At 38.9% G+C, this 25,203-nt stretch overlaps 1 long non-coding RNA gene across 4 annotated transcripts in view; it reads left to right on the top strand.

Moving 5' to 3' along the window:
- The window catches only part of LOC140506402 (uncharacterized), a 72,415-nt gene that overhangs the window by 27,736 nt on the left and 19,476 nt on the right, over positions 1-25,203 (top strand). For 2 of the 4 annotated variants that reach the window (XR_011967923.1, XR_011967924.1), the window contains exon 2: positions 16,532-16,645. This is a non-coding gene — a long non-coding RNA (uncharacterized lncRNA). Of the gene's footprint in view, positions 1-16,531; positions 16,646-17,774; positions 25,023-25,203 lie in introns of those variants that run through there. The other 2 variants (XR_011967925.1, XR_011967922.1) reach the window with 2 other exon arrangements.

Genomic DNA, 25,203 nt, shown 5'->3' with positions numbered 1-25,203 from the left:
TTCACACCAACACAGCTCTCAAGGAAGTTAGAAATACCTATGCAAATTATTGGGAAGGTAGTTAGGTACCAGGCCTCCCTAAAAAAACAAGACAAAACAGAAAACAGGATTGCTCAGTTTGGAGGGGTGGGGATGGGACAAGCTGTGGAAATTCTTTTGAAATTACTTTCCCTCCCCTAGTAGTCTTTCATGTTTACAACTATCACATATTGATTCCCTTGGTGAGTCTGAGGTAGGCAGGTATGCATTCATAGGTTACCAGGGTAGCATATAAAGCTTGACTTTTCAGAATCACACAGTTAATAAATATTTATTGAATACCTGTTAATTTACCAAGCACTAGGGGGGAGGGAGTCACAAAAGGAAAGTTAATGCGTCTATAAGATTATACTGTAGACAACGAAGCTGAAAGGACTCTCAGAGGTCATCTTGTCCAACGTCCTCCTTTTAGAGAAGAGGGAACAAAGTCTCAGAAAGAAGCTACATGACTTCATAGCTTCATAGATTCAGGCTTTAAGGGAACCTTAGGGGTTGTGCAGTCTGGCTCCTTTCATTTTACAGATGATAAAACTAAGGCTCAGAGAGCTTAAGAGCCTTGTCCCAGGATACATAGGTCCTATAATTCTAAATTCAACCCTCTTTCCCCATTACCATTTCCTTTAATCGAAAGGTTATTGTTGTGTTCATCCTTCGTTGCCGAAGAAGACCATGCCATCAGAGAAATATTGACATGACTTGCGCTTGCCTTTGTTTTGGGTGAGGGAAGGCTGTGCAGGTCACCAGCCTCAGTTCTCCTCCCGAGCCATCTGAATCCAGGGACTAAAAGGAGAACTCTTCTGAAGAACAACATCAAAAAATGACCTCACATTTTGAGTAGAGAAATTTTTCTTTAAGTATGTGCTTATCAGCATCCATTCTGTATGTATGAAGGTATTTTGGCCCAATAAAATAGGCATGTATGAATTCTTATTTTATTAGTCTTATTTTATCAAAACTGTGATGTATGTGAGTGTGTATGCATGTATGTATATACACAAACACCTGGAGGCGGGAGATCTTCAATTCAAATCTGGCTTCAGACACGCTTGCCTTGGTCAAGTTACTTAATCCTGTTTGCCTTAGATTCCTCATTTGTAAAATGAGCTGGGGAAAGAAATGGCAAACCACTCCAATATCTTTGTCAAGAAAATCCCAAAAGGGGTCATGAAAAATTGGATATGACTAATTAACTAAACAACATAAAAATGTGTGTGTATGTGTGTGTATGTATACACACATATATGAATAATGGATTTTTTACTTGAATTCACATCTTTTTAAAAAAATGTCTCTTCCATATACAAAGAGAGGGAAGATTTTTTAATTATCTGGTAACTGAATATTGTAAATAGCCAACTAGATAATTAAAATCCAATAGATGAACACATATACGTATGTTGCCAGTTATTGTGTACTTGGCTTAGTCACCCATAAGATGACAAACTCCTTGAGGCAAGTACTATATTTAATTCATCCTTGTATATGCACCAGCCCAAAAAACCTTCTAGAAAAGAGTCTTATTTTAGGTGTAAGTTGAACTATGTGACAGCTAAAGTAGCTTCCAACTCAAAGATTGTGAGATTCTATGAAATATGTACTTCCTAAGAGGATCTAATCAGTTTTTTCTTATTTATTCTAGCTCCTCAACACCTCTCTTGTCCATTCCTTCTTCCCACCCTGTATCCAAACCACATGAGTTCAGGTGTTCATCACTTGTCCCCCATTATCCATTGACTCCCTCTTTGATCTCCCTGAATCCAGTCTCTCCCTCTCTCCAATCTACCTTTCACAGATCTGCCAAATTAATATTTCTTAAAGCTCATTCCTCTGCTCCAGAAACTTCAGTGGATCCTTAATTCCTTTAAGGATAATTACGAACTTCTCTGTTTGGTGTTTAAAGCTCTTTACAATCTGACCCTAGACTATCTTTTCATACTGATTACTTATAACTGATCCTTCCTATACTCCTCCTTCTAGACCTCCTTCTAGATCACACTCCATCTTCCTCCTCTGGGTCACTGCACAACTGTCCTTCATGTCTGCAGTGCCCTCCCTCTCCTCCCTTCAAGGCCCTGCTCAAGTTTCACCTCCTTTCACTGCTTCTATTCCTTCTACCTTTTTCTGGCTGCACTTTCCTCCCTTCCCCATCTTGATCCCTTGATGAATTGGTTCAGATGTACACCTTTTTCTTCTCCTGAGTCTCTTGAGTCCTATCATTGAGCCTTGCTAAGCCTGAGGATTGGATTATATTTGCTTGCTGCTGAAAAAATCTGGAGAAAAATCATAGAACCAGGCAGACTGGGTCTACTACATATTTATGTTGCCTAATCCCAGCTGAACCCTCACCGTGTCAAGGCAATCATTTTGTACACTGCTAATCAATACACTATCCTATTTACCACAGCACCTCTTCCCAAACCTTTTCATACCTCCCTAAGCCTCTCAGCTGAGAACCTTGCCTCATATTTCATTGAAAAATTGAGAATCATTCTTTTCTTAGAGTTTCCATTTATCCCTTGCTCCTTATCTCACATCACTAAGATGCTTTCTGTTGCTATCTTCCCCCTTCACCTATGCATCACATGAAGAGGTGGGCCCTTTCTCCTTACCAAGTTGCATATCCCCTTCTATGCTCTCTATTCTAGTGGATTGTTCATTCTATCATCCTCATTCGTTCACTTATCTTTAATCTCTCCTACAGTCTCTCCTACAGGCAAGCCACTGGTTGCTTGCCTGCTGCCTTCAAACACATATCTCTTCCATCTTCAAAATATCTTTACTTGATTCATCCATCCCCACAAGCTAGCTATAGTCCTATATCAGTTTTCCATTTTGTGGTTAAACTCCTTCAAGTACTCATCTAGAATTGGTATTTCCACTTCCATTCATTTCATTCTCTTCTCAACTCTTTGTAGTTTGGATTCTTACCTCACCTTTCAGTTGAAACTGCTTTCTCTAAAGTTACCAGTGATCTCTTAATTGTCAAATCTAATGCAATTCTCCTCCTTCTTGGTCTCACTGCACCCTTTGGCTTTGTCAATCTCCCTCTTCTCCTTAATACGCTCTTCTTGTAAGGTTTCTGTGAGCATGCTGTCTTTTAATTTTCCTCCTACCTGTCTGATATCTCCCCAGTCTCCTTTACTGGATCTTCATCTAGGTCAGGCTGCTAACGCACAGGGGTGTTCCTCAAGGAAGCCCTCTGGCTGGCAAGGTAGATAGAGCACTGGGCATGAAGTCAGGAAGACCTGAGTCCAAATCTGGTCTTAGATGCTTACTATCTGCGTGACCCTGATCAAGTCATTCCACCTCTCTTTGCTTCAGTTTCTTCATCTAAAAAATGGGGATGATGGTAATAGCAGCTACCTCCCAGGATTGCTGTGCAGATCAAATAAGACAGTTGTAAAGTACTCAGTATAGTTCCTGGCACATGGTGCTTAATAAATACTTGTTCCCTCTTCTTCCCATATTACTATTTTGCTTGATGACCTTATCAGCTCCTATAATTTAACTATTATCGCTACACTGATGATTCCTCGATCTAGTTATCTGACCTTAACCTCCAGTCTCTAGCCTCGAAATGTCATTTAGACATCTAGAACTAGAAGTGTGTAGTGGGAATACTACTAAGAGCTGCTGTGGAGGTGTAACACCAAGAACACCAACACATAGCAGGGCTGCTAACACAGGTTCTGGATCTGCTTTTCTAAAGGGGTCATTTTATTAAAAATTTCCTTCCAAGATGATATTGAACTATTAATGATTATTTTTTGGATGTGGATATCTAGCAAATTCTGAATCTATTTAACCAGTATTGTCTAACCCAGATGTTTCCATCTTATACAAAAGAATAATATCACCTAGGCCCTGACAAATGTAGCCCCCTAGAAAACTACACCCAGGTTCAGTGCATACTTGGGTTGGTATCTAATTAAAACTAATACTTCAGGGGCACCTAGGTGACACAGTGGGATAAAACACTTGCCCTAAAGTCAGGAGGACCTGAGTTTAAATCTGGCCTCAAACCCTGACTAGCTGTGTGACCCTAGGTAAGCTGCTCAACCCCAACTGCCATCAAAAAACTATACTTTACAAGTCTCCATTGATATTTGTGTTTTATCAGACCAAAGCAAAGAACCTAGTCATTCAAAAGAAAAAGCCATTTCATTAAACCACAGCAAGATGATAAAGACATGTATGTAGGGGCCCACTAGCCCACAGGTTTCCATGCCAACAGTGGAGGAAGGAGCAATCACATGTCAAGAATAGTTAAGTCAAGTCAACCTGTTTCTAAGACTGTGTCCCCACTGCCACCCTGTCTCTGCCACTGAAGCTACTGCTTGCTGCTCCTACAAATCTGCTGATGCCATTGCCTTGGCTGCCTTTTTTTTTTTAACCAAACTGTGGTTATTATTATCTCCTGAGCTATTTTCTTCTTTGTATTTCCATCTGCTCATTCTCTGCTGAATTATAGGTGCTATGTTGCAGGATAATAGACATGACTTTGTTTTTGTACCCTGCCCATAGTAGCCTCAGGATTATCCCAGAACTAGAACCCAGGTTCTCTGATTGTATATATGATCCTCATTCTATTCCACAGTCACCACAACCAATAAAGAAGAAAAGCAATCAGTCAAAGCAAGGCTCCTTAATAACCCAAATATTGGACAACTGACTGGCTTCTGTAGAACTTAGAGTTCCCAATAGTTATTTTGGTTCCAGATGGCTATACCTAGACAGAGCTTACTGTCTTTTTTTTATTATTAATTTTATTTATTTTCAGTGTTCTACAATAACTACCATATAACTTAGATTATTATTTTCCCCTCCCTCTCCTCTCCCTCCTCCCTTCCTCCTTGAGACAGCATACAATTTTGTATAGGTTCTACACATACGTTCCTATTAAATACATTTTCACTGTAGTCATGCTGTGTTGAAGAATTAAAATGAGTGAGAGAAATCATTGAACAAACCAAAAGGCAATACACACACACGCACACACACACACACACACACACACACAAACATGATCTGCTACAATCTGTGATTGAATTCCATAGTTCTTTCTCTGGATGTGGAAGGCATTTTGCCTTAGAAGACCATTGGGAATTTTTTTTAAGTCCTTGCGTTGTAATGAAGTTCCAAGTCTACCAGAAAAAACTCTCACACACTGTGGTCGTTGCTGTGCACAAAGTTCTCCTGGTTCTGCTCCTTTCACTCAGCATCAGATCATATAAGTCTGGTCAGGTCTCTCTGAAGTCTTCCTGTTCATCATTCCTTATAGCACCATAGTATTCCATTACATTCATATACCATAATTTATTCAGCCATTTGCCAATTGATGGGCATCCCCTTGATTTTCAGTTTTTGGCCATCATAAAGAGAGCTGCTATAAATATTTTTGTACAGGTGGCACCCTTTCCCATTTTTATGATGTCTTGGGGATACAGTCCTAGAAGAGATATTGCTGGGTCAAAGGGTATGCATATTTTTATAGCCCTTTGGGCATAGTTCCAAATTGCTCTCCAGAATGGTTGGATCAGCTCACAGCTCCACCAACAGTGTATTAGTTTTCCAACTCTCCCACATCCTCTCCAACATTTATCATCTTCCTGTTCTGTTATGTTTGCCAATCTGATAGGAGTGATGTGGTACCTCAGAGTTGTTTTGATTTGCATCTCTCTAATCAAAAGTGACAGAGCATTTTTCATATGATCATAGATATCTTTAATTTCTTCCTCTGAAAATTGCCTGTTCATATCCTTTGACCATTTATCAATTGGGGAAAGGGTTAATAATCTTACTTTAATTAAGCAATGCAGATAGATAAAGATATGTATAGAGAAGTGAATATCCAAGAAAGAATCCAATAGACAGGGCTCCAACTGTCTAAACAAAGTCATAGAAGAATTTATATCACCACACCAAGGAACACCAACATTTGGGTTCCCAAAGCTGGGGGCTCCTTAACAACTGCTACCCAGAGTCTCATCTGGAAAATCACAAAGAAACCTCAAGTGGAACATTATTCTCATGAATGAGCCCCAAAACAAGATACCAACCTCCCAGAATATATAACAACGACTTGGCCCCTGATTGGCCCAAAATCTTGAAAGCCCATGTGCTTAGTACATAATTGGCTCAACATCTGTCAGGGCTCTCTGTGACTCAGAATATATCACAGTGGTGAAATGAACTGAAGTTCAAAGCAGCAAGACATCCATGATTGAAATACCTGTGTTCCTTTAGACCTGGGATCACTACTCTTGTTCCGAGGGCAAAAGGGGACACATGGTCACATAGGCCTATTAATGGACAGGGAAGATCTAATATTCCATTAACCCTATGATGTCCTGGATATGTTCAAGTAAATAAGTCCCAAACTGAAATCATTATCTCCTCTCCCCTACCCCCTCCAAAAAACCCTCCCTTTTCCCTCAGTTTTCTATCACTGTCTAGGGCACCATCATCTTCCTAGTCATCTAGGCTGGAAATCTAAGTGACTTCTCCACTATTTTCTCCTTTTTATGTATTTACCTCCCAAATCCAGTATGTTGCCCTCGTCTGTCTACTCTACTAAATGTCTCTCATGTATGCTCCCTTCTCTGTCACTGCCACCAGGATGGCTCAGGCTCTTATCACTTCCCACCTGAAGTGTGGCAATAGCATTCTGATTGGTCTCCCCGTATGAAATGTCTCTCCCCACTCTAGTCCATCCTCCAATCAACTGCCAAAGTGATCTTCCTAAAATGTAGGTCTGACCACGTCATTCCCTATTCAGTAAACCTCTGTGGCACCTTATCATCTTCAGGATCAAATATGAAACATAAGATCCTTCATAACCTAGCCCCCTTTCTAGCTTCTTACACTTGACTTATTCTTCCACCTTCCATTTACTCATACTCTGTGATCCAGTAATACTGGTCTCTTTGCTATTCCTCACACAATACACCCATCACCCTATTCATTGGCTGTCTTCCAACTCTAGAATATTCTTCTTCCTCCTTTCCACCTCCTGACTTCCTTCAAGTCCCAACTAAAATCCCATGTTCCATGTGAAGTCTTTCCTAGTTGCCTTAATGCTAGTTCCTTCCTTCCGTTGATTATCTTCAATTTATCTTATAAATATCTGTTTCAACATAATTATTTGTAGATGATTTCTGCCATTAGGCTATGAATTCCTTAAGAGAATGGATTTCTCCCCCTCCCCCCTTTCTTTGCATCCCAGCACTTGGAACAATGTTTGGCATGTAGTAGGTACTAAATGAAGGCTTCTTAACTAACCTCCAGCAAGAAATCTTTTCACCTAGTTAATCTTCACCAGTTCCCCTCTTCTCCGTTTGTATTTATTTGTATATGTATCTTCTATGTCCTTATCTATGCACAAATCTTATTCCCTCAGGAGGTTCCTTTTGGGCTGGTACCGTCCCTCTTTTGTATTTATACCTTCCAAGCCTTGCACAATGCCTAGCAGATAATGGGTGTTTAATAAATGCTTATTGTTTGAATTGTCTTTGAATTTTTGGTCTGAGACCACATGGGTACTATTATTGTCAGATTTCCATTTCATTTTGACTTGTATTCTCACAATGGAAAGTATATTGAGGAAGGTTAGACATAGGAGTAGACCAGACACAGGTCAATATGAATTAAGCAGACTGTAGCAGGAAAAGAAATGTATGAAGTCTAATTTGCATCTGGCCTGCCACATTTTATCTTTAATCAAACTGCACTCTGCCTATCTTTTATTGTACTTGGATCTGCAAGACCTGTGTGAGCATGTCACCTATGAGCACTTGTCTTCTCCAGATTATGGCACGCACAGATAACTAAAAAGTTCTTAGATGAAGGACTGTAATTTTCTCATCTTGAGGAATGCCTGGTCTGGGAATTCTGGACATCAATGAAGATCATAATTTATTTATGAATTCATAGATAAGTGAGTAGTTGCTTTAGGTACATAAATGTTAAATAATTTTCCCAGGGTCACACAGCTAGTAATGATTAGAGGTAGAAGTAGAACACAAGTCTTACAGAACTTCAAGAACTCCAAGCACTCTTTAATATTGTCATCCACAAAATACCCTGTAAAGTAAAGGTATGATCTTTTTAGACTTACAGACATTTGCAAAGTTCAAGGGACTGGACTAGCAGATTTTGATGGCTCCAATTCAGCCTGCTTTGGCACTTTGTAAAGGAAGAGTTTCTTTTCATTGGTGAGTAGATCTAGCTATACTTTCTAAGGGAAGTGAGGCTTTGATGAGTGCTTATGCCTAGGAAAAGTCTTGTCAAGCTACGAACTTGCTCCCTCTCCCCACTCTATATCTTGGTGATATACCCTTTCTTCAACTATTTGTTTGCATAAACCATTTGGAAAACTTCAAATCTCAGGTTCTAAACCTTTTTGTGTGTGTGTCATGAACCCTTTGGCATTCTAATGAAGCCTATCAACCGTTTCTCAGAATAATGTTTTTAAATCCATAAAATAAAATTATGTAAGATTTTTAAAAATTATTTTTTAATGAAGAAAAATCAATTTTTTCTCTTTCCTACTTCCTCCCGCAAAAGAAAGAAAAACAAAACCCTTATAACAAATATAAATAGTCATTCAGAATAAATTCCCACATTGGCCTTGTCTAAAAAGTATGTCATTTTGTACCCTGAGCCCCATCACCTCTCTGTCAGGAGACAAACAACTTGCATCACAATTGATCTTCTACAGTCGTAGCTGATCATTATTACATTATCAGAGTTCTTAAGTTTTCAAAGTTTTTTGTTTTTGCAGTGTTGTTACAAATATAAATTATTCTCATGGTTCTGCTGTCTTCACTTTGGCAAACATCAGTTCACACAAATCCTCCCAGATTTTTCTCAAGTTTTCCTTTTCATCATTCCTCCATAGTATTCTCATATTCAATAGTATTCTCAATACTCAGTAGTACTCTATATAATACTCAATAGCTCAATAGTATTCTCATATTCACATACTATTATTTGTTTAGCTGTTCCCCAGGGATCAACATCTCCAGGTCTTTGCCACCACAAAAAGAGTTGTTATAAATATGTTTGTAAATATGGGTTCTTTTCCTTTTTTAATCTCTATGGTATAGATCTCTAGGTATAGACCTTGTAGCACTATCAGTGCTAGGTCAAATCATTTTTTTGGGCACCATTCCAAATTTTTTTCTAGACTGGCTAAACCATTTCACAGCATAACTCATTTTAGAAGAACATGACATACTAATATTTGATTCATTCTCCAGTCCAAAGTTTTTTAAAGGTTTCATGTAATTGATATTATGTAATCAATTCACCCTTGAGATGTCATTGGTCCTCTTTGAGAATGAAGGATGAACAATAACTCCTTTTGTTAATATAAAACAACAACAAGTCCTTTTATAAATATATCTGTAAAAAAGAATTGATCATCTTGAATATAGAGAAAATATATTTTCCTGAGAATATTGCAAAATCCAAGTGCACAAAAACTCACAAAAATGAGTGCTGCTCATTTTGCATCAGCTCGATTCATTCAAGTGTTTCTGGGTTTCTATGAAGCTGTTTCCTTTCATCATTTCTCATGGCAGTATATTATTCCATTGCGTTCATATGTCTTCATTTTTTCAGTCATTTTCCAATTCATGATCTCCCCTCCCCTCCTCCTTAGTTTCTAGTTCTTTGCTACTACAAAAGCAGCTGCCATTGATCAGTCTTTTGGTACATGTTAGACCTTTCCCTCCTTCTTTGATTTCCTTGGGGTATAGGCCTAGAAGTACTGCTAGGTCAAAGGGTGTGCACAGTTTAGTAACTTTTGGACATAGTTCTAAATTGCTTTCTAGAATACTTGTACCAATTCCCAAAGCCAATAATGATAACATACATAGTATTTCAAAAGAAATTAATTATACTGAAATATAGTCATCCAAATATTTTTAAAAGCACATTCACAGACTCCAGGTTAAGATGTCCCTTGCCCCACCCTAAAGATAAAAACTGCGGAATTCTGTACCCTAAAACTGTTTGGTGCTTATCAGGCAAATGACCCTTGCCTGTTTATGGCTTAGCCTACAGAGAAGATGATTTAGGAAGTGTACTTGATGACCATCATAAACTAGAATGAGGGCCTTGAATCAACAAAACTATGTTTTCTCACTTTCAGTTTGAAAGTGAAACTCACAACTGAGGCTCTGAGGGAAAAGAATTGGAAAGACTTCTGCCATTTATTGTCTAAGATGCTTTTTCCTTTTTGGAAGAGCCCAGCAGTTCCCTGCCAGCCAAGAATTGTAGCTGTACCATTTAGAGAGCTGAGCATAACATAGTTGTGTGACATCGATAGGCTGCTCAAGATCTGTAACATGCCCCTTACCACCTGTTGAACTCTGAAAGGGGCACATGCTCCCAACTGGGAATATCCACAATATTTTAATAATGCCTGCATGCTGTATCTTGTTTTGCAGGTATGTATTAAATGTATGCTTATATAAAATCATAAAACTGCAAGGAACTCTAGAAATTTTGTGGTCCAGTGCTTTTTTTCATTTTACAGAAATTGGGGCTCAGAGAGATAACAATTTGTACAAGGTCAGTGAGCTAGTTAATTGTAGAGTGTTACTAAACCCATGTCTCCTGACTCCAGGATCAGTGCTCTTCCCATTACAGAGGGCTGTCTCAGGTAGAGCAAATACCATAAACTTCATAGCTGAATTTATAATTATAGATTGACTCCAGCTATTATCTAACTTTGTCATGTGTATATATCTTCTTTCCCCAATTGTATTATATAACTCCCAGCGGGCAGGAGTTGATTCTTTATTTCTTTTGTATTCTCCTTAGCATTTAAACCTGTAGGGGAATTTCAATACCTGAGTTGGAAGTACAGCTAAATGTCTATAATCCCTTTCTGATGGCTTAGAATGGGATGCTAGTTCACTGATTAGACGTATTTACCAAAGGATCATGCCTTGGGTTGTTAGTCAGTAGTCAATAAACATTTATTAAGCACCTACTGTGTGCCAGGTACTGTGCTAAGGGCTGAGGATACACCATCTAATGGGAGAAGACAACATCGAAAAGGAAGCTGGAAAAGGGGAGCGAGGCGAGAGGGGACATGATGAAGAAGTTAATCAGAGATGTCCCAGAGTAGTGCAACCAGGTGAAAAATGGAACTTCTGAGCTGAGCTCCCTCCTTAAAGGGAGGTTGGGAGCTCATGGCCCCACTCTCCAGCGAGAAAGGCAGAAAGTAGTGATGAGGTGGAGGACCAAGGCTGATGAGATCTTATAGCATGATGAGGTTAAACCAGTAATAGGCTTCCTAGAACACAGTGGAAAAGTCAAAGAAGGCCCAAAGAAATGCAGACAGGTAAGACATAAAGGATATAATGGAAATAAAAAAAGAGAAAAAAATGGAAAAATTGAAAAAAAATCAGAGAATCTTAGCCATACAGTAGAAGACTCTCAGAGGCTCACTAAGATGTTTTATTAGCTGATGATAAGATCATAATATCATAATATCATGCCTATGACAATGCACAGCTCTACTAGGTAGATAGACCACTTAGTGAGTCAAGTGGTTAATGTAAGCCCCAAACTAGATGGGAACAATGGGGAGTTACTTTCTAATCCAATTTGATTCAATTGTAGCCTACTGTGTACCAGGTTGGAGATACAAAGACAAAACGTTAAGAGTTTGTCCAACCTCTTGACCAACTTTAAGTCCATGGGCCTTGGTTTTTGCAACTGTAATAATAATAATAAAAGAGCTAACATTTGCATAGTACTTGCTGTGTGTCAGGCACCTTGGTAAACATTTTACAGTTATTGTCTCATTTGATCCTCCCAACTCTGAAAGGTAGGTACTATTATCACTGCTATTTTACAGATGAGGAAACAGAGGCAGCCAGAGGTTTAGGGAATTGCCCAGAGCAACAAAGCTGATCAATGTCTGAGGTTGATTTTAAATTTAGGTTTTCCTGACTCCAGGCTGGTGCTCTATGCACCGTACTATGGGACTGTCCCTAAAAATTATTCCCTGTAAAATGATACAGTTCAGTTGGATGATCTCTAAACTCCTTCTCATCCTAATCAGGGTTTTTCAGTTCTGGCTTTACTACTAATAGCTGTGTGATAATAGGCAAGTCAGCTATTTTCTCTGGTACTTAGTTTCATTTCTAAAATAAGGCAAGTAGACTAAACAATTTGCAAGGTCCCTTCTGGCTTTAGAGTTAATGTTTCTATGATTCATCTATTCTTAAAAAACACATGCACACGCACACACCTCACAGTGTGTGGTTCAGTGACCTTAAGGATGTGATGCAAGCCAACCAAAGCAAGGAAATCCAGAGTTTGAGCATCCAGAAATTGTAATTCCACTTCCACCCTATGTATCTGAATGAGTCTCACAGGTGTTGTATACAAAACATTGTGCAATATCTGGACACAGGATGAACAAGTTGTAGACAAATATCAAGGAAAGAATTTGTAATTTTGTTTACTGCACTTTACTTCCTACTCAGCTTTATGTATATTAAGAGTTCTACATGATTTCTTACAAAGAACCATGGGTACAGACAGAATTCGTAGCATTGTCTCAGGAGCAAGGGAACTAATACTGAGAGTTTCTGATATACGTACAGGGGGATATGCTGAGGAATATACTTCCCATGGTACTTTTGAGTTGAGAGACTTTCGTTATTGGGGAAAATTCTCTGGCAATGTCATCTCCCAGAATGCCCTCTGTGAGTCACAGCATGGAATGGGTACTCAGTTCAGACTCTTTAAATTGCCCTCATTTAAAAGAGGGGCAAAGGTCTTCTTGAGCAAGGTCTTCTGGAGAAAGGTAGAGTTGTGACACATGATAAAAGCTGGTACTGTAGGAAATTGGCAGACAGGAGAAATGTCAGAAATGTCTAGATTAGGTTGTTGGTGCTGATGGGCTACAGGAACCAGAGTAGTGGGGTCCATTCCCTATTTAAATATTTGTGCATTACTCACTTGTCCATTTTTGGACACCTCTAATTGTTGGAAAGCTTTTTTTTAATCACCTCTTTTCTAAACCTGCTTTTCTGTGGCTTTCACCCTTTTTTCCTCATTTTACTCTCTAAGGCTAAGAGCAAAGCTATTCCTTCTTGTATGTGACTAATTCTTTTTCTCTTTAACACACAAAGACAGCAGTCATGTTGGCTCTTAATCTTTTCTTCTCCACCTTAAAAATCCTCAGTCCTCTCAACTATTATCACGTAGAATCATCTTCAGTCCTTTTACCATTCTGGGCACCCTCCTCTGGGCAATGTCTTTCAAAACATTGTGACGCCTCTAACTGGGCGTAGTGTGCAAGATGTGGTCTCCACAAGGTACAGTATAAGACTACTATCTCCCTTAGTCTGGACCTCCTCATAGTTGCACTGGTGGACAACATTAGCTTTTCTTTCTGTCCGATTCTCCCTCACTTCTAGCCTTACCAATGAACCTTCTGTTTTATTTACTTATTCTTAACTTTTTTATTGATAGCTTCTGTTTTGGTATCATCTTCACTTTAAATATATCCTGTCTGTTCAGACAGCCATCCCTTACAGCAAAGACTAAAAAAAGAAAGATTAAAAAAAGAGGAAGTTGAAAAAATCCCACGAAAACGGCAACCATTTTTGAGGTCACATGCAATGTTCAACTACTCCTCCCCCAGCCCCTCATACTCCCTCATGTCTGCAAAGAAGGAAGGGTTATAAGGTCAAGATGGGTCATCATTTCAGGGTATATTTTTTCTTTCCATTTACGTTGTAGTCACTGTATATATTGTTTTGTTGGTTCTGCATATAAGTTCATACAAACCTTCCCATGCCTCTCTCCATTTTTTGTGTTCATTGCTTCTTATGGTCCTGCAATGTTTCATGACATTGATGTATTATCATTTGCTTAGCCATCTTCCAATAGATGGGCTCCTACTTTGTTTCTTCTTCTTTGATCTCTCTCTCTCTCTCTCTCTCTCTCTGTCTCTCTCTCACACACACACACACACACACACACACGGAAATCAAACCTTCATTTTTAAGAAAAACAATTTAGCAAAATCAACAAAGGGAAAAAAAGTCCTCTCAGATATCGTAACCAATTTTCTACCTCCAATATTTCCCACTTCTCCAATGAAAGAAGAGAGGTACAGCATCAATCTCAGCTGCCCTTCCAACAAACTGGTAAGGGTTCTCCCTAATTTCAGTACCTCACCCAACTTCATTGTACAGTTAGAAAGCTCTTTTGTCTGTTAAGCAAAAGAATGGGAGGGGGAACAGGTATAGAAACTAAACTAAGTTCAGGGGAAAGGTTACATTATCATTCTCCATCCTGGACACATTCTTGCCTTTAATAGATATGTGTGGACTGCTTCAAACCTTTCCAGGCTTGGAACCTGGACCCTCTAATATTTCTTGAATTTTATCCTCTTTACATTAAATGCAGCTTTACATTAAATAAATATTTTTATTAACCACTGCTGCATTCAAGATATCATGCTAGGAGTTGCCATGGTACATGACTATCATAAATATCTAAGATTAAAATCAATGTAGAAAATAAAAAGTCAAAATTCAATTAAAAATCCATTTGTTTTTTGTGTACATTGTCCTGTCTTCTCATAAGAAAGATAAGAGGTTACCCATTTTATGGATGAGAAGGCTGAAGTGTAGAACAAGTGTGTAACTGGATGCAACAGGTAAATGATTAGTGGCATTAAGGCTTTGGTGGAACCCAAAAGACCAAGATAGCATAACACTCACACTTGTTCTCTTTCTACTAGATTCAGCTGCCTTCCCTTCCTTCTGAATAACAATGTGAGGAAAGAGGAAATGGGAAAAAATAAGCCCATTTAATTTAGTAAGGAGGAGTAATCATCTCTAAGAGGAGAGAGAATAGAGCACAAATAGGGAAAGGAAGCTTAAGGAAGCAGAGATTCGGAACCTGAAAACAAAACACATGTTCAAATACTCAAGGTAATACTGTCCCACAGTCAAGATACAATCCCTTGAGGGAAAAACAGTCAAAATCATATCTTTTTTTCTGTAGCAGATAAAATAAGTTGAGTAGAAAGTGGCATGTGAGTGATATTTCTGTGGTATATATAAAATATATAAATAAAATAAAATAGAGGTGAAGGAAATAACCAACTTTTGGAATGTCTTGATTCCTTAGACCTGATATTAGCAAGTTTTAGTGACTGGGACTCAGAATGGCTCCCTACTGAGTGTTGGACTTCTCCTCCATTTTCTTGGTCTCCTACTGCCCCACAATCCTTTCTTCAATACATTTGCCTTCCTAAATGATAAAAAAAGACAGAGTAAAAATAGATTTTTATCTTGTGGGTGAATACTAACCATGAGAAGAGTTTGTAGAGGAGCAGGAAATACAATGGAAAAGGGATTTTGAGAGATGGGAGCATTACCTGTAAACAGTGAAATTATTGTGACCTGCATATTGTTTGTTAATATATGCCAAAATAAAGTATCAAGGCAGCATGGGAAGATGAGTCATTTATTCTCATGAGTCTGAGTATTAGAAGATGGGAGTTTAGAATTAAAGTGACCAGGTACAGTTAGCATGAAGGGGAATCTGAGCCTCCAATCCATGATGCCAGTAAGCCAGTGAGATGTTGGTATGAACTGCAAAAGGTAATCTCATGGGAAGGGTGGGAGAGTGGCTGTTCAGCCTGGGCTGAGGTAGGATTCTCCTGACTCAATTTCCCCACTGACACTTGGCAGACTTTAAGCCTGATTGAATGCAAGTGAACAATCTATAATTCTGCCTGGAATTGACATGAAGTTGGGGAGATATTGTACCCCTGCAATGTCCCTACTCTTGGTGGCAATTTCCTATAGTCAAAAGGTTTGTAAGCTTAATACCAGATCTGTTCAAATATAGATTATTGGTAGGGGAACATCCGAGGCTAAGTCTAAAATTAAGCTATTAGGCTTAGGACTTTAGACCAACAACAAGTTAGGGTCCTTTAATTCTTAGTAATACTGTGGAGACAATTAGGTCAAGAGCTTGTGAAGTTAGAAACATAAATATTATTTGTGTCTCAGTTGGTTAATGTTTAAAAAAAAATTCTTTTGTGGTCCATATTGCAAGTGCTTTAAAAAGAAGTATCACCTGACCAAAAGTTTGAATTGTTTTATCTGTAATAAACTGTATTAAAAATTAATAATAAAATTTAAAAAAAAGAATTAACATGAAACCCACTGGCCATGATCCAAGTAAACTATTCCAAGTAGTGCCAGATAGGTGGATTGGCCACAGGTATCACCCAGGCCAACAGAGGCAATGTGATATTAATGCTGACTGCAGTTGGCATGGCCCAGGAAACCTGGGGAGGAACTAACTCCCAGGGGCTGAAAGAAGTGTGAATTCAGAGGTCCTTTGCACAGTTGGTTGTTCTGTTTTTTAATTTCTCTTCCTTCCTCTGCACAAGGAGGCTTCAGCCTGATAAGCTGCTCTTTGTTTGATTTCACAGGCTTAGTCTAAGGCTGGGCTTGAGGCAGAATGAGCCAAATGACATCAGCAGCAGAGTGCAGCTGCCAACGTCAGAGAACAGGGATACAATATGGATCCTGAATGGATTCCTGAGGTCAGTAATTGCAGGAAGAAAAACTGATTTGGATGAGGCATGTGATTATTGGTGGGGTTTGTGTGTGTGTGTGTGTGTGTGTATGTGTGTGTGTGTGTGTGTGTATGTGTGTGTGGTGTGTGCTTATTTTGCATAATGTGCCCTTAAGCCTCATGGGAATAAAGAGAGGAAGCCCTGGCAGCATCTGGATAATGAGGGTGTGGTACCTCTGGAAAGGATGTCCCACCTCCTCCCTGCCGCTGCCCTGTTTTAAGGGGAGTTGGAAAAATTTCAGGGCTTAAGGTGAGATCTAGGTCACCCTAACTGACTATAGAGTGAAAAATTATTCCCCCACAACTCAGAAGAATAAGAAGGAGCAGTTGACAATGAAATTGGCTGGGTATTTGCCAAACATAGTTTTATTGGTATATCTTTTTCTTGGCTGTAAAGGTGGGAAACCATGGGAATGGTGAGGGTAGGGGTGCCATACTCAGGTGCATATGGCCAAGAGTAAAGTTGATTTGTCAAATTCAACAGATGTGTGGTTTATGATAGCAGTCAGATATGATAGTCAAATGAGACTAACAACTAGGGCATTCCATTCCATCCAATGTAAAAGAAATAGGGAATATTCCAGTGATGTGTAAGTATGTTAAATGTGTGCTTCTTAGAACACCAAAGAATAGCTATATGTTGGTTAAAATGAAAGTTGCTTTCCACATTAGTGAAGAGGGTAAAAACAAGTCTCTGAGGGTTTGTGGTTGATCAGTCTTGTGTTTGACTCTTCATGACCCCATTTGAGGTTTTCCTGTCAAAGATACTGGAGTGGTTTGCCATTTCCTTTTCCAGCTCATTTTTACAAATGAGAAAACTGAGGCAAACAGGGTTAAGTGACTTGTCCAGGGTCACGCAGAAAGTGTCTGAAGCCAGATTTGAAGTCAGAAAGATAAATATTCCAGATTCTAGGCACAGCACTCTATCCACTATGCCACCTAGCTGCCCCTTTAAGTGTAAGATATTCCCTGATGTCAAGGACCTTACACTTTAATTGCTATTCAGTCACACACAACTCTTAATGACCCCATTTGGGGTATTCTTGGCAAAGATACTTAGAGGGATTTGCCATTTCCTTCTCTTGTCCATTTTATAGATGAAGAAACTGAGGCAAACACAGTGAAGTGACTTGCATGGTTTGAGGTTTGCAAAGTGCTTTACTTCATTTTATCTTCACAACAACCTGGGAAGGTATTATTATCTACATTTTACAGATGAAGAAACTGAGGTAAAAATAATTAAGTGACTTGTCCAGTATCACACAGCTAGTAAGTTTGGAAGATGGAGTCAAACTCAGGTCTTCCAGCCTCCAGGTCCAGCACTCCATCCACTGTATCATCCTGCTGCTGGAACAGCAAGTGAACAGCTGTTTAAGAAATAGATACTGAGAGTAGCATTTGGGTTTTTGGCCACATTTTAAAATCTAGAAATAATGGCCTCTACGCTAGACATAGAGAGTTGGATACATAGAGCACGTTGTGCCAAGCACTATGTGGGCTAATCAGGGAATACAAAAGCAAGCAGGCAAGATAGTCCCTGTCCTCAAATTTACAATTTTATGGTGGAAGAAAATACACAAAAGGGACTTGAAAAGGTAGGGGGAGGAGAGTCCGATGGAGTGCATTTGGTGGGAAATGGAAAGATGGCTGGCTCAGGAGCCTTTTTAAATAAAAGCTTTGAGAGGAATTCTCTGCTCAGAGCAGCAGATGCTACTGAAGAGGTATGAGTACCAAGGCTGATACCGTCTAGAAGGATGATGAATTTCTTGATGAAATTCCCGTTTAAAGGGGGTTGGGAGGTAGACTACGAATAGTGTTGTGGAAACCTGCGTCATGGCAAGATAAGACAGAAAACCTCAGCTCTCAGAGTGATGGGGAGCTTTGGGTAGAGTCACAAGTTTCTGGTGGAGATGGTAGAGAAAAGACTATGGATCACGCTTTGGACCAGGTAAGAAAATGGTCCAAAGTGGCATGGAGGCCTGGAATTCTATAGAAGACCTCCTTGTTGATTAATTTTAGATGATGCCAAGTAGGGAAGAGCATCCAAAACATTGCAAGAAAAGATTCAACAGGATCTCAATAGGTTCGAATGATAAGCTAAACAAAAAAATAGAATAATCTAGTAGGGATAAGTGAAGATCTACTTTAGAAGTTAAAAAACCAAAACAAAACAAAACACGTTCACAAGTAAAGGCAGAGAAACATGGCTGGAGAGAAGTTCCTATAAATAAATCATGGAATTTTAAAGTACTTCAGTCTCAAAATGAGTCAATAATGTGATATGGAAAACAAAAATCTAATAATACACTAAATTACATGAAGAAAGGCATAGAGTTCAGATTACAGAAGCTAACCTTCATACTCTCCCCTGATCAGACCACGTTTAGAGTATCATGCTCATTTCAGGACATCACAATTTTTGAAGAACATAGACAAGTTGGATTATATCTAAAACCTGGTGATAAGGGTGATTGGAGGACTGGAGACAGAGCCATATGAATATTGATTGAAGGAGCTGGATATCTTTATCCTGGAGAATAAAAGATCCTCCCTGGGATGGTCTTTATGTATTTAAAGAGCTGTTGGGTGGAAGAGGCTTAACTTTGTTCCGTTTGGCCCTAGAGGGTTAAACAAGAAGCAATAGATGAAAGTTATGAAAAGGCAGATTTAAGTGTATCTGTGTGTGTATTCATCCTTTGTTGCTGAAGAAGACCATGACATCAAAGAAATGATGACATGACTTGCACTTGACTTTGTTTTGAGTGAGGGAGGGCTGTGCAGGTCACCAGTCTCACTTCTCCTCCAGAGCCATCTGAATCCAGTGATCAGATGTTCATCAGGATGACTGGAGATGACTCAGGATAAGGCAATTGGGGTTAAGTGACTTGCCCAAGGTCACGCAGCTAGTGAGTGTCAAGTGTCTGAAGTGAGATTTGAACTCAAGTCCTCCTGACTCCTGCACTGGTGCTCTATCCACTGCACCACCTAGCTGCCCCTTTAAGTGTATCTAAAAGTGTAGACTGCCTTAGGAGGTGATGAATTCTGTTTCACTGGAGGTGTTCAAGCAATGGCTATATGAACACTGAGGCCGCATATTTAGTAGCAAGGATTCTCACTCAGTTATGGTTGGGCCAGATGGATTGTGAAGTCCATTCCAACTCTGAGATCCCATGATGCTGAGAGGGTTCTAATCAAAGAAGCCAAATTAGTTTCCTAGAGGAAGTCATGCTTCTGCACAGCTTTTTAGGGAAATTTGCAGCTATCTGGGATAACCATACAATCCCCCAGGAGAGTAGGAACAGATCAGTTGAAGAGGATCAAGTGGAGGAGTTTTTGGACCAAATCAAAGACCTGGATCAACTTAGCAGTGGTAGGAGCTGGGGTCAAGGAGCCACAGTCCTGGGTCATAAAAAGGTTGAGAGCTAGGACAGCCATTGTGAACAAGAGCGAGTGTAGACTTTACACTTCTCAGGGTTTATGAGTCATATGGATGAGGTCCAGAGATGGGAGACTGAGCCCCTAGCAGTCAAGTGCTTTGCCCTTGTGTGTATTTGAGGGGGCCTTGCTCAGGGTTTTCCTGTACATATAGACAGCAACATCTGTTTTGTGGTTTGTCCTTCCTTCTCAAAGAGGACCATGACATCAGGAAGATGATGATATGACTTGCAATTGAATTGGATCTGAGTGAGGCAGTGCTGTGCAAAGTCACCAATCTCACTTTCTCCTCCAGAGTCATCAGGATCTAGTGGCCAATATAGACCAGGATGACTGAAGATGGCCCAGGATGCAGTGAGACACCAATATAGAGAGCAGCGTACATCCCTAGGAAAGATGGGACTGATAGGAAGAGAAGGCTGCTTGACTTTCTTGTAATATGAACCCTTAAGTATAGTACTATCCCAACTAGGGCTGTACAATAAGCATGGAAAACTATAAAGGTCTTTGGGAAATATGGATACCTATTAAAATGGAAAGCAGTTATAGACTTATAGACTCAAGTATGAATCCTTTTCATAATCTGTTGGGTTAAATACAGCCTGACCTATATTCAATGTCTTCTTTTTCTAAGTTCTTTCGTGGGAGCTCAGGGTCATTTTCATATACTTTTAAAAAATTTAGATATGGAATAAATTTTGATGTTCTCAGGGGAAATCCTAAGTGAGAAAGGAGCTAAAGAGTTACTTCATGAGAATCTTCCAAGACTGAAACCAGTTCGTGTAGCTCAGACCTGCAGTGAGAGATCATGAGATACATTTCTATATATTTTACGTAGTATTTGTTTTTGAAAATCTAGCTAGTGAAAATCTCTCTTTTCCTGCCTTTATTCATCCTTTCATTTTCTGTAGTTGCAATTTTCATTTACGTAAAATAGATCAATACTTATTCATTAACAGCATCAGAAGAGTTAAAGCTCTCCAACTCCCAGAATCATCAAGTAGTATCATGTCAGCATTGTATAATAAAAGATAGTGCCTTGGCTTTCTTTTCTTTGTAAGTGCCAGCTCTTCTTGGTCCATTGATTTTGAACAAGCAAATCCTTGTTTTAATGGAACCATAACCGAAATATAGTGGAAAGGTATCCAGCTAATCTTTCTTGACAAAGAAAAAGATGTATTATATTTCTATCTGCAATGCAAAAAAAAAAAAAAAAAGGACGTGGGATATAATAACAACACAAATACTCCTCTGAGACAGGAACCTGTTTTATGGCAGTTCTCAAAAATCCCAGTGCTATTATATATGCAAGTCAAACAGCTCCTTCCTCTCTCCCTATTCCCTTCCTTTCTTGCTTCCTTCTTTTTGCATGCTTTGCATGTCTACCATATAACTTGTACTATGCTATGGTCAAGAAGACATGATACATGTGTGACAGGCAGGACTGGACAATGAGAGCCCAGTATCCTGAGCATGTGCCATATTTTCTGCCTCTTACAATCCACAAAAAGGCTTAGTGCCTGCTGATGGAAATGCTTGAAAGAGGGACCCTTTACTTTACTGATTCAGGGCAAGGGCAGAAATTCAATGATTGTTTCCTACTGGCTTAGTTTATTGTTAAAACAACAATTAAAAAAAAACCTTTTAACTGGCTGCTGAGTGAGAAGTAACTGTGGGTACAAAAAGTTTGAACAGTTGAGATTTCCTTCTTTAGTAGATTCTCAGCAGCTTTTGAGTGAGGAAAAACAAGAAATGCTATTAATCTCCAAGCAGAGAGTCTCCCTCCAACACATTTTACCCATCTCCTTTTTGTCACTTCATGGGTATTCTTTCCTGATCAAAGGTGAATGAGGATCTGAGATAGAACAATCTAGGACCTAGGACCTTTATTCTAGGTAAAGACTTTGTGAGCCTCAATATATGAAAGTGGTACCAAAGGTCTAGTTACTAGAATTTATAGTAGTCTCTTACATTAATCATAGCAGACAAACATGGAGTAACTTGCTTAACCCAACCCAGCAGTAGGTCAGATGGGTGGCTGAGACTCTATGTTTTGTAAACAAGGAAAGGAATTATGGCACCCTCAGAAGTACCTTGGTGGTAGTCACATATGTGTGGTAGTCTCCACTTTCAGTCTACTTTCTCCAGAGACTGAGGGAATATGTAGAGGCAAGATTTTGCCCTGATTGGAGTGGTATTGGTGGTAATGGTAGTGGCAATACTTGCTATACCTTTATAGTAAATATTGTTTTGTAAAAGATAATTGAAATTAATTGGTTAATTATTAAGAAAAGATCAATTGATCAATTGATCAAGTGATATCAGACTGATGTTAACTGGTATTTGCTTTTGAGAGGAGGGAACATTGCACCAGATGAAGTCTTGAGAACACCAGTAAATAATACCCTAATCGTTCTGGTTTCCTACTATTACCCTGAAGGAAAAAGTAGCCTTGTTGCCTCCTCCCCGCCCCCTTCGCCCTTCTCTCTCTCTCTCTCTCTGATATTTGAAAGACTGAGCCTCATACCCATATATGTTGTTGTTCTTCAGTACTTTCAGATTTTTTGTGACCCCATTTGGGATTTTCTTTGCAAAGATACTGGAATGGTTTGCCATTTCCTTCTCTAGCTCATTTTACAGATGAGAAAACTGAGGCAAACAGTTAAGTCACTAGGCCAGTGTCACATAGTTAGTAAGTGTCTGAGGCCAGATTTGAACTCAGAAAGATGAGTCTCCCTGATTCTAGGCCCCCAAATCTATCCACTTCTTCATCTAACTACATAAGAAAAAAGTAACAGATATAGAGAATCTTTAGAGGTCAGTTAGTTCAACCAATTCACTGTACAAAATCTACTCCCTCTGTTCATCTCTTGAATTCCTGCCTATCTTTTTAGACTCAAATGTTACCTCCTCCATCAAGTCTCCCCTGATAATGACTGTCCCTTGTTAAAACTTGTATAGTATTTTATGGGAAGTTACTTTGATCTACTAGAGTAAAATAACTGCTGTGGAGTCAGACATATATTCTGGTCCCTTGTTGAAGGATAAGCAGACCAAAATGATGCTACAGTTCTTTATTGGTTATTTTTGTGGCTCTCTCTGTGTGTGTGTGTGTGTGTGTGTGTGTGTGTGTGTGTGTGTGTGTGAGAGAGAGAGGGAGAGAGAGAGAGAGAGAGAGAGAGAGAGAGAGAGAGTTGGTTATAGATGACTGGTGACTAAATTAGGAGGAATTTCCCTCTCAATAACCTTAGGAAGTCTATAGAAAGGTTCTATTATTCTTTCTCTTTTGAACATATTGCCTTGGGACACTGCCAGCTCTCTTTTAGACTTCTAGTGATAAGAGTAGGGGTGTGATTTCTCTGCTTTCCTCTCCTCTAGCAGCAACAGTAGCTATATGTGTACATGGAAGCAAGAACATGTGTTTGATGAGGCAAGCCTGAACTTCAAGTTCCTGGCTTCCTCTTCTGCTTTGTGTTTTAGTTTTTTTTGTCTCTCACTACACACAGATCCATAGCCATGAACCAGTGATCCTGAGAGATTGATGTTTCTAGTTTTTGTGACTACCTTGTGACTTCCAGAATTCCTGGATTTCTGAGCTGGTGCCAGCTAATGAGCAGCAGGTGACCTACTGCTTTACTGAGGAAGAGATGACTATTTACAGGATCATCCTAAATTTGAAGAGAGTGAAGACCATGTTTAGGTGACCAAAAGATCTGAACTTTGTGAGTCATTCAAGCACTGAAGGCCAGCAATGAAACTGAAGTATTTGTTTAGCAGTTCCATAAAATGTCTTTACCTTTCAGAGAGATTATCATGATGGTGATGGACTATTGCTTGTTTTAAGTATTTGCTAATGTGTGCTTATTAGTTTTTTGTGCTTTTAGTATTTCTTTTGGGGTTGAGGAAATAAATAGCTGTCCTGTTCTTGATACCTATTTTGTGAATTGTGTTTCTTTTCTAGAAAGCACCCTGTTAATAACTTTTGAGAAAACCTTAGACAAAACTATATCTAGGCTTCATTTTAAACATTTTCTCTAAACTCCTACTTGGGAGTGAAAGCATAATGAGACAGAGAAATCAGAGAAATCTGACCAATTACAAAGATGAAGCCCTTCTTCTGATCATGATTTGCTTTGTACATTACAATTATCTGTGTGATATTACTAGACTCTTAAGTTCTATGACCAAGTCTTATCCAAACGTTGTTGTTGTAATTGTTTGAAAAGTCCTTCTTACATTGAGTCAAGATCTGGCTCTAACTTCTTTCCATTGATTGGTTCTAGTTCTGTTGAAGACCAACCAAACAAATCTCTTCAACCTTCTCCATAATGGCCCCTCACGTATTTGAAGTTGCCAGTTGGGTCTGCCTTTGTTTCTTGTCTTCTCTAAGTCAATTTAGCTAATCTCATATGATGTAGCTTCTACATACCTCATTATATTGTTTGATCGCTTCTTAAAGTTTTTAATAGGTCACTGGCCTTAAAATATGATGTTCAGAAATGCATAGATTTCTCCAAATGTGTTCTGACCAGCAGAATATATGGCAGCACTATGACCTTTTAAAATTTATAATTCAATCATAAGATTACATCAGTTTTGATTAATATAGAAATAAGTTTTGCATGACTGCCCATGCATAGTCTATATCAAATTGCTTGTCATTCAATGAGGGGGGATGGAAGGAGAGAATGAGAGAATTTGGAATTCAAAATTTTAAAAAATGAATGTTAAAAATTATTTTTTACATGTAATTGGAAAAAATAAAATATTTTTCTAAAAAAAGACATTAGGTTTTATAGCAACCATAAAATGATGACTCATGTTGAGTTCACAATTAATCATTAACTCTAGTTCTGCTCTCTTTGGACTATTATTTTGATGGCTATTACATTAGGTCTCATTGTTCCTGCATTTCTATAATAATAATTTTTATTATTTTTAAATAAAAGGATTTTCATTTGTCCCTATTAAATTTCATTTTCTTTCACTGATATCCTAGCTTGATGCTTTAACATGTCAAGGAGAAGATCTTGGCTTCTTGGCATCAATGCTGATATAGCACAAAATCTGAGAAGTCCAATTGGGCATAAA

This window comes from Notamacropus eugenii, chromosome 5, assembly GCF_028372415.1.
Source record: "Notamacropus eugenii isolate mMacEug1 chromosome 5, mMacEug1.pri_v2, whole genome shotgun sequence".
Classification (NCBI taxonomy): Eukaryota; Metazoa; Chordata; class Mammalia; order Diprotodontia; family Macropodidae; genus Notamacropus; species Notamacropus eugenii.
This window is presented reverse-complemented; position numbering and strand designations above follow the sequence as displayed.